Below are 10,956 nucleotides of genomic sequence, written 5' to 3' on the forward strand. Positions count from 1 at the left end.
AATAGTCTGATTAAAAAATTAATATAAAAGCATATCTACCTATGAATTTTTTTTTCTGTTTTAAAATTTTATTTTATTTTAGACTCAAGGGCCGGAACACAAATACAAAATAAAGAAAAGGAACAAGGCATATCATAAACTTAAATATTGAAACTTAAATACAAAGTAAGAAAGAAAAAAAAGCATGCCATGTGCATAGCAGAATGTAAGAGAGGATTCAAAATATATAACAATAGATTTTCATTTCCAGAAAGCCTATATGATAAATAATTCACTTCGTGTTGAGAATTGTCCATCTTTTCTTTCCTTCCTTGTGAGTATTCTTTTGTTCTCTGCTGTGCACTTTTTTACTTTTTTTCCTTCCCCCACCCCACCCCCAAAGGCTACAATAAAGTTTAGATATGCCTCTCTATAGCTATAGATATATACATACACATATACATATATACATACATATATAGACATGTACTTTCCCAAACATACTCTACTCCTGATCTTTGTTTTTATATTTGTGCATATCTCTTGTTTCCTATCCCTCCTATTACTTGCCTACCCCCCTCCAAGGACCCCTCTCCTATCCTCCCATTTCCATAAATCTAAACACCCTTCTATACCCCCCTTTTACCTATTCCCTCATTCTCCTCTTTACAAATCCCTTCCTTGTCCTCTCCCCCTTCTCTATACCCCTACCATTTTATTTCTTCTAAATTTAGAAGACTTTTATACTCTTCTAAATATATATGTATTATTCCCTCTTAAACTCATTCCCAATGAAAGTAGGTTACCACAACTACCAGCCTTCCTCCCCCATCTAATTCCTCTGTATCCTTTCTTCCTCTTGCACCTCATTTATGTAAAATAGTTATTCTTTTTAGCTGTTTCTAAATGGTTTTACTTTTTAAATTCATACCATCTTCAGGTTTACCCCCTCTTTCTTATGAGCTCACCAATTATTAGTAAGAATCTTAGACATACAGTTTTCATTTTGCATCATATAAAAAAGGTAAACAGTCTGTCCTTGTGAATCCCTTATAGTCAGTCTTTGGTATGAACCTTATGTTTCTCTTGGTTCTTGTATGTCGAATCTTCTATTAAGTTCAAAATTTTTTTAAACAAAGTCTTGGAAGTCTGAGAGTTCATCAAATTTGCATTTTTTTTTCATTCAAGATAATACTTAAATTTGCAGGGTATGATATTTTCAGCCAGAGCCCCAGGCCTTTTGCTCTTTGATATATTGTGTTCCAAGACCTGCGGTCCTTTAATGTCTCTGCTGCTAGGTCTTGTGTAATTCTAATTGTGGCACCATCATATTTAAATTGTTTTAATCTTGATGCTTTTAATATTTTATCCTTGAGCTGGGGGTTTTGGAATTTGACTATGATATTCCAATGAGTTTTCCTCATAGGATCTCTTTTAAGTGGTGTGCAATGAATTTTTTCTGTTTCTACTTCCCTGCCTTGTTCTAATGCTTCAGGACAATTTTCTTTAATTATTTCTTGTATTATTGTATCAAGATTCTTTTTTTGATCACAACTTCCAGTTTGTCTGATTATTTTTGTATTGTCTTTTCTTGATCTATTCTCCAAGTCTGTTGTTTTTCTTACAAGATGTTTCACTTTCTCTTCTATTTTTCTTCTATATTCATGTTTTGTTTAATTATTTCTAGATGTCTTATAATTTCACTGGCTTCACTTTGCTCAATTCTAATTTTCCAGGTGTCATTTTCCTCCTTGCGATTCTGAATCTCCTTTTCTAACTGGTTGACTTTCCTTTCATAACCTTCTTGTTTTTCTTGGATTACTTATGTTTTTTAGTTTTTCCTCCATCTCTGTCATTTGATTTTTAAAGTCTTTTTTTAAGGCCTTCTATAAATTCCTTTTGGGCAGGTGACCATTTGACATTACTCTTTGGGGGTTTCTTTACTTTAATATCCTCCTCTGAAGATGAACCCCAGTCATCTCTATTCCCGTAACAGGTTTCTGTGGTTGGATTATTTCTCCTTTGCCATTTTTTTGTGGTAATAACTTGATTTTTATAATCACCTCTAGCCCTGGGGTATGGGAAATGGTGCCTTTAGCCCCAGATCTTCAGTTTTCCCCTCTAGCCCAGAACCAAAGCCAAACCTCCAACCTCCTGTAAGTGCCCATAGCCAGCCAGGGGCTTTCAGCCCCACTGCTTCTGCACTCACCTGGTGTGTGCTGGTTCCTTCTCACCCCCACTGCTCTTCACAGCACACCTGGGTCTAGCGTTCCTCATCAGCAGAGGTTCCCTCAATCTTCCTGAACTCAAATGCCCAAGTCCCCTTTTAAGAGAAACGTAGCAGGGACCAGATGAGGGAAGGAAATTATCCTAAAGTAGCATGGAGGCTGAACCATAATCTCAATGGATAATACACATCAAACCCTAGACTAAGAAAGAAAAACAGAGCCATCCACAAAGGGGCAAAGCTAAGGGATAAGTGTTAACTGACTCTGGGAGAGGCTGATCTCCCACAAGAAGCTGGGATGATGCCACTGAATATCATTCTGAGACTGAATGGTGTACATCAGAGGGATCAAACACATGACCTGTGGGCTGTATTCAATCTACAATACTCCTGAGAGCAACCCCAACCAGATTAAAATATAATTGGGGAAATATTTAACAAAATAAATAAAAATACAATGAAACATAGATAACATTTTAAAACTAAGTCAACATGAAAAGCCCTTATGTACAGACTAGTGGCCCTCTTTCTATTTGAGTTTGACATCACATGACAGGTGAGGTAAACATGATTGATATCACATGCCTTGGTCCTTTCAGCTGAAGAGAACAAGCTCTGACCAGGAGTCTCCCTCCTCACCCACCCATTTCCCAAATAACACTAAAAATGAGAAACATGTGATAAAAATAATGCTAATGGAGATCTCCTCAGAAAAACGAGGTCTTAATAAATAGTCTTTGTGTACTTTTAAAGTTTAATGTTGGGTACAAGTATGAAAAGAACAGTCTGTAAGTAGTGTTTAAAGGTGAATTTTCTGAGGTCGATGGAAATACATCACACATTTGTACATAATGCATTCTTATTTCATTTCTTATAATAAATGAAAAATGGCTTCTATAAACAAAATAATAAATTATATCCCACCTTGAGTAGGCCCAAAGTCCACATCAGCTATGAGAAGAATTTGCCTTCTGCCATTTATGAATTATTCCTATCACACTTGCATTTATTAAAATTTAATAAAGTTTAAATTGCACAAGCACACTGTGAAAACCCTTTACACATGACACCTGGAACATACAAATTTTGCCTTCATGACTTTTGTTTGCTTCATGCTGAAGCCCCTAACATAGAGTTTGCATATAGAAGTTCAATAAATAATGAATAAATGAAGGAATGGGGTAGAAGGTAGTGGTAGCATTCTTAGTATCCTAATTTTGACCTCATCCCAGTTACTTGTGAATTTTTCCCAAAGGTTCTATGATTTTTCTAGGTGGTGGTTCTCACCAATGAGCCAAATGAGTATGCTATACATAAGACTTCTCTAGCCCACTTTATTTTTTTGTTGGGAGATCATAGGTACAGTGAAAAGGAAACTAAACCATGAGTTAAAAGACTTTGGTTTCTTTTCATCATCCCAATCAATGTTATTGTTTTATTAGTTCAGTCAACCTGAAGATATTTGCCAAGTGCCTGATGTACTGGGAGTTAGTTTTCTATACCAATTAAATCACAGATTCCATCCTTTTCTCTATCCTAAGTTCAGCTCAATTCAATTCAACAGACATTTACTAAGTGCGTATCATGTATAGTAGGCTAGGTGCTATGGACTCAAAGACAAAATGAAACAATCCCTGTCCTCAAGAAGCTTATAGTCTATTGGAAATAGTTTATATACCTGAGTAAATATTTTAAATAAATATATATGTGTGTATGCATGTATATATATACATGTGGATGGATGTATAAAAAGTTTGAGAGACATCATTTCTGAGGAAATAATCGTTTTATTCATCATACTAGCAATAATTACTAAAAGGGGTCAGTGGCACTCTTGAATGCCAAATGGAACCCACTCAATGCTTAGATGTCCTTGGAAAAGTGGGTGTTCCTGAGGATGGTAATCAACTCTGATTGGTTAATAACTAATGAGAAGAATGAAAGTTATAATGAGAGGTAGACCTGTTCTGATGACAGTTCAGGGACTGTGACTCTGATTATGTCATTTACTTCCAGAGCTCCCCCAGCCTTGTGAAATCTAGGCAAAGAATTTATTCCCACCCCAACCCAAGTAGAGCACAATGGGTCACAATTCACCTTAAATTCTTCGTAAGGTTCTCTAGTTAGGTGAGGAAACATCTCCAAGATTTCATCTCATCATCTACCCTGCCCTTTAGAGAACCAAGCTTTGACCTAATCTCCAAATGAGGAAGGGAAAACAATCCTAAATCTCCCAAACTTTTGGTTATTCAATAATAATCTCTCATTTTACATATGTATGTATACATGTGTATCCATGTACACATGTATACACACACAAAGTAATTGGGGGGGAAGGGCACAGGACTAATATGAAAAACCATTTATTAACAATAGACTGGGGATTCCAGGAGGCCCAATAGAAGATAGAGAAGAATGTGATGGGAAAACAGGAGGGATGGGCTTAAAATGGAAGGGTGTGAATAGTGGTCAGGCAGGGAGCTTTGGACTAGGCAACCTACAAATCAAAATCTCAAGGATTCCAGATGTAACCATAGTAGACCGTCAGGCCCTTGACAGTATCAAAAATAATGTTGATTTGATTATCAATTCCTGAAAAAGAGATGGAAGGAAGGGGAGGAAAGATAATGGTGGGAAATATGTATTAAATGGTGGGATAAATGTCTAGTTCCTGGGTCTGTTTGATGAATAAAGAAGGGGTTAATGGAGCCCCAGAGACAGGCTGATTATAAAGAAGTGAAGCATATTTTGAGTTACTCATGTTCTATTAGTTTGACTTGCCCATGACTCTCTCATTTTACCCTCCCCACACCATGCCCCCACCTCTTCCCCAAGTCTTTTCATCTCAAGACAGATATTTCTAGCTTCTTTAGTGAATTTTCATTTGACATGATCTGGAAACCTAAGTCACTGAACTTCTCTGGGCCTCGGTTTCCATGTTGGACTAAATGGCTTCTAAGTTCCTTCTAGCTTCAAATCTATGGTCCTGTGATCCTTTTTTTTTTTTCAGGGACAAATTTTTTTAATTAAACATTGATTTGAAACAGAAGCTGAAATCCCTGTTTATAGAAAGTTACCAAGGTAGAAAAGTCTGTATTTTTACACTATGGGATCACTGGCACAGAGTATTTCTAAAAGATGAATGATGGAAATATGAAATAAATTGTTCACCTGAGTACTGTACTAAGGATTTAGTCCTGGTAAGGAAAACAGATCAGGTTACACTTCATTTTCATAAAGACATAACTAACCGGCACAAATAGCTTCATTTGCTTTTATGCCACAATTCAGAATCCTCCTTATTCCAAGTCCCTCAGCTAGGAAGCTGGGAGTCTGGTCTTTGATAGCAGCAGGAGCTGAGGCAAGGCACTTCCTTTTTCTTTTTTTTTTTTTGTTTTCTTTTTTTTTAATTTTTATTTTTTTATTTTAATTTATTGAATATATTTAGTTTTCAGCATTGATTTTCACACGAGTTTGAATTACGAATTTTCTACCCATTTCTACCCTCCCGCCCACTCCAAGATGGCATATATTCTGGTTGTCCTGTTCCCCAGTCAGCCCTCCCTTCTGTCACCCCATTCCCCTCCCATCCCTCTTTCCCTTCTTCTCTCGTAGGGCAAGATAAATTTCTACACCCCATTGTCTGTGTATCTTATTTCCTAGTTGCACGCAAAAACTTTTTTTTGTTGTTTTTGAACGTTTGTTTTTAAAACTTCGAGTTCCAAATTCTCTCCCCTCTTCCCTCCCCACCCACCCTCCCTAAGAAGGCAAGCAATTCAACACAGGCCATATGCATATCATTATGTAAAACCCTTCCACAATACTCATGTTGTGAAAGATTAACTATGTTTTGCTCCTTCCTAACCTATCCCCTTTTATTGAATTTTCTCCCTTGACCCTGTCCCTTTCCGAAAGTGTTTGTTTTTTATTACCTCCTCCCCCTGTCTGCCCTCCCCTCTATCATCCCTCCTTTTTTATCTTCTTCCTCCTTCTTTCCTGTGGGGTAAGATACCCAATTGAGTGTGTATGGTATTCCCTCTTCAGGTCAAATCCGATGAGAGCAAGATTTACTCATTCATCCTCACCTGCCCCCTCTTCCCTTCCTACAGAACAGCTTTTTCTTGCCATTTTTATGCGAGATAATTTACCCCATTCTATCTCTGCCTTTCTCCCTCTCTCAATATATTCCTCTCTTATCCCTTAATGTTATTTTATTTTTTTAGATATCATCCATTCATATTCAACTCACCCTGTGCATATATATATACATACCTACATATATACATACATAGACACACACATATGTATATATATATATATATATGTATATATACATATATATATATGCATATTCCTTTCAGCTACTATGATACTGAGGTCTCATGAATCATACACATCATCTTACCATGTAGGAATGTAAACAAAACAGTTCTACTTTAGTAAGTCCCTTATGATTTCTCTTTCTTGTTTACCCTTTCATGCTTCTCTTGATTCTTGTGTTTGAAAGTCAAATTTTCTATTTAGCTCTGGTCTTTTCACTGAGAAAGCTTGAAAGTCATCTATTTTATGGAAAATCCATATTTTGCCTTGGAGCATGATACTCAGTTTTGCTGGGTAGGTGATTCTTGGTTTTAATCCTAGCTCCATTGACCTCCAGAATATCGTATTCCAAGCCCTTCGGTCCCTTAATGTGGAAGCTGCTAGATCCTGTGTTATCCTGATTATTTTTCCACAATACTCAAATTGTTTCTTTCTGGCTGCTTGCAGTAGTATTTTCTCCTTGACCTGGGAGCTCTGGAATTTGGCGACAATATTCCTAGAAGTTTTCTTTTTGGGATCTTTTTGAGGAGGCAATTTGCGGATTCTTTCAATTTCTATTTTGCCCTGTGGCTCTAGAATATCAGGGCAGTTCTCCTTGATAATTTCTTGAAAGAAGATATCTAGGCTCTTTTTTTGATCACGGCTTTCAGGTAGTCCAATAATTTTTAAATTATCTCTCCTGGATCTATTTTCCAGGTCATTGGTTTTTCCAATGAGATATTTCACATTCTCTTCCACTTTTTCATTCCTTTGGTTCTGTTTTAGAACATCTTGATTTCTCATCAAGTCACTAGCTTCCACTTGCTCCAATCTAATTTTTAAGGTAGTATTTTCTTCAGTGGTCTTTTGGACCTCCTTTTCCATTTGATTAATTCTGCCTTTCAAGGCATTCTTCTCATTGGCTTTTTGGAGCTCTTTTGACATTTGAGTTAGTCTATTTTTTAAGGTGTTGTTTTCTTCAATATTTTTTTCAGTATTTTTTTGGATCTCCTTTAGCAAGTCATTGACTTGTTTTTCATGGTTTTCTCGTATCACTCTCATTCATTTCTCTTCCCAATTTTTCCTCTACTTCTCTAACTTGGTTTTCCAAATCCTTTTTGATCTCTTCCATGGCCTGAGACCAGTTCATGTTTTTCTTGGAGGCTTTTGTTGTAGGCTCTTTGACTTTGTTGACTTCTTCTGGCTGTATGTTTTGGTCTTCTTTGTCACCAAAGAAAGATTCCAAAGTCTGAGACTGAATCTGCATGCGTTTTCGCTGCCTGGCCGTGTTCCCAGCCAACTTACTTGACCCTTGAGTTTTTTGTCAGGGTATGACTGCTTGTACAGTAAAGAATACTTTGTTCCAAACTTGAGGGGATGCGCTGTGGATTTCAGAGCTATTTCTCTACAGCCAGCTCTGTCACACCAGCACTTCTCCTTCCCTAAGAACTGCCAACCTGAACGCAAATCTTAAGCAGACTCTGCACTCCTGCTCTGATCTGCCACTTAATTCCTCCCACCAGGTGAGCCTGGGGCTGGAAGTAACTGCAGCTTTAGTTCTATAGCTGCACCACCTTCTCTGCCCCTGGGACAGTGGCCAAACTGGGAATTCCTTCGCTCTGTCACCACAGATTTTCCCACTAACCTTCTCTGTTGTCTTTGGTGTTTGTGGGTTGAGAAGTCTGATAACTGCCACAGCTCACTGATTCATGGCGCTGGGGCCTGTTCCACCTGGCTCCTGCTCTGGTTGGTCCTGCTGCCTCCCATGCTGAGCTCTGCTCCCCTCCGCTCAGTGCCCAATAAACCTCATCCAGCAACCATCCAGGCTGTCCTGGGCTGGATTCCTGCTTCCCTCTGCTATTTTGTGGGTTCTGCAGTTCTAGAATTTGTTCAGAGCCATTTTTATAGGTTTTTGGAGGGACCTGGCGGGGAGCTCAAGCAAGTCCCTGCTTTCCAGCCGGCATCTTGGCTCCACCCCCTGGTCCAGTGATCCTAATAATATTCCTAGAATCTAAGATCCTATGCTAATGGTGTTCAGAATGGAATGGAAGGGAATAAGACTGGTTGTATCAAATATATGCTAGCTCCTTGCCCATCACGAGGTGAGGATAATATAATGTTTCTGGTGCTTTTCTCCTGCCTAGTCACACTAGGGATTAGAAATAGAAACAATTTGCTATGTAAACCCTTTCTTAGTATTGAGTCATCTATTTATGCAAATTGCTTATACACTGACTGGGGTTAGTTCTTTTTTACCACTTCATCATTCCCCACAACATTACTTGTCTATCTCTTTTCAACTAACTATATTTTAAATGAAATATGGTATACCTTGGTTATCTTCCAAAATGAAATCCATGTCAGAGCTCTTTGAGGAACCCAAGCTATTAACAACCATATTAAAAATGCTCCAAACCACTAATTATAAGAGAACTCAAAATTAAAACAACTCTAAGGCTTGACCTCAAACCCATTAGATTGATAGAGATGATTTTTTTAAAAGGGAAAATGAAATTTTTTTGAAAGAGCATGGGAATACAGGTATACTTTTGCACTACTGATGGAGCTGTGAATTGGTCCAGCCACTCTGGAAAGCCAAGTCATTAAAATATGCATATCCTTTGACCAAATGATACCACTATGAGCATATACCTCCAAAGAAATACGAGAGATTAAGGACCCACATACACAAAATATTTATAGTAGCCTTCTTTACCACGGCAAATAACTAGAAACTGAGGTGATACAAGTAAATTTGGTAATAGATAAATTATAGTGTGTGAATATGATATAATATTATTGCGCTATCAGAAAGATCTGTTCTTCTGCTGCCATTTTAAATCCAACTCCATATAATACACTACCATTGCGACTCCACCAGCCAGGATAGCTGACAGTTCCACTGCCATAAGGGATGTAAACAAGTACAGCAAAATGGAGGAGTTTGCCAGGGGTCCAAAATCAACACAAGCAAGAACCAGCAGGACAATGGTAAAATGTTTATTGGAAAGCTAAGCTGAGGCATGGACAAGAGAGATCTGACTGCATCCCTCTATCATTTTGGAGAGGTTGTAGACTGCATTATTAAAACAAATTCAGTCACTGGAAGATTTTAATTTGTGCTTTTCAAAGATAACTTCCAGTGTTGATAACGTCCTAGAACTTAAAGAACACAAACTGGATGGCAAATTGATAAACCCCATGTTTCAACAATCCAGCTAGCAGCTGCTGTGGGGGTGTAAAACCAACAACAACCAGTTCACAGAACGCTGCAAGCCCAGGTCCTTTTGATCTGCTTGACTAAGGAAAGCAACGTTAAGGGGTTAACAATCTTACTTCAATGCAACATACAAATATCATTCACTTAGTTCAGAGGAAAAAGCCAGCACTCTGAACTTCAGAGCAAATACAAACAAATTACAAACATACATTTATAAACAGACCAAATACCATAACCATATTTACCAACATCTGAGTTCATCCAGGAGCTTGACATGGCTGGCTCAGAGTCCTATTGGGTCAGAAAAAAGAAAGCCAACCCCTGGTTTTATATATCTTGTTCAGGGTCAAAGATGAGTCACATATGCAACTCACCCACATGACCTAAAATCGTCACAAAAATGCGACTTAAACCCATGTGGTCTACAAGCTTCTGATGTCACAAACATGTCACTCAAACCCATTTTGATTGCCAATACACCCCAAAAGAGCTAAAGCATTAAGAGGAAAGGAACCCTCCAAAAAGTATTTGTGGGCGGACTGAGCCCAGATACATCTGAAGAACAAATCATATAATATTTTGGAGCATTTGGAGAGAGTGAGAATACTGAACTTCTTGTGGATACAAAAAACAAATGAAAGAAGAGGATTCTGTCTTATTATATATAAATAAAGAACCAGTGAAGAAATTATTAGAAAACAGATAGCATCACATTGGTTTTTGGAAGTATGAAATCAAAGTTACGCAGTCCAAAGAGGTATTTTAATAACTATTATGATCAATCCTATGTAAATTACAACCATTGATCAAAACTATAGTGGCTATGGGGGACATAATATGAATGGATATAACTATGGGAACCATGGATATGGTTAGGGATATTGCAGGCTATAGTAGTCAACAAAGCATCCTGAGGGGCTGGGAAATCACCAAAACGATTACCAGTCATATTAAAAGAAGATGGGGAGAAAACAGGCACAGATGCTATAGCAACCTATGATGTTGCATGGAAAGAGGTCTTCTATTCATCTGTTTATTTTGTGAAAGAATTTTATCATACATGACACAATTGTATCCAAATGTATGTGGTGGCCAATTAGTTTTCTGGTTTTCACTTTGTCCTTTGCTATTTGTCTTATGACAAATGTGGATTTGTGTTCATATTAATTAATTTGTATAATATCATATTCATTGAATCTCAAAAATAAATTACTTGTGATTGTTTAAAAAG

General features: G+C 37.5%; 1 pseudogene; it reads left to right on the plus strand.

Moving 5' to 3' along the window:
* Positions 1-10,491, plus strand: part of LOC118837083 — a 57,937-nt pseudogene extending 47,446 nt beyond the window's left edge.
* Positions 10,492-10,956: the final 465 nt, after the last annotated feature.

The sequence above is a fragment of the Trichosurus vulpecula genome, chromosome 2, assembly GCF_011100635.1.
Source record: "Trichosurus vulpecula isolate mTriVul1 chromosome 2, mTriVul1.pri, whole genome shotgun sequence".
NCBI lineage: Eukaryota > Metazoa > Chordata > Mammalia > Diprotodontia > Phalangeridae > Trichosurus > Trichosurus vulpecula.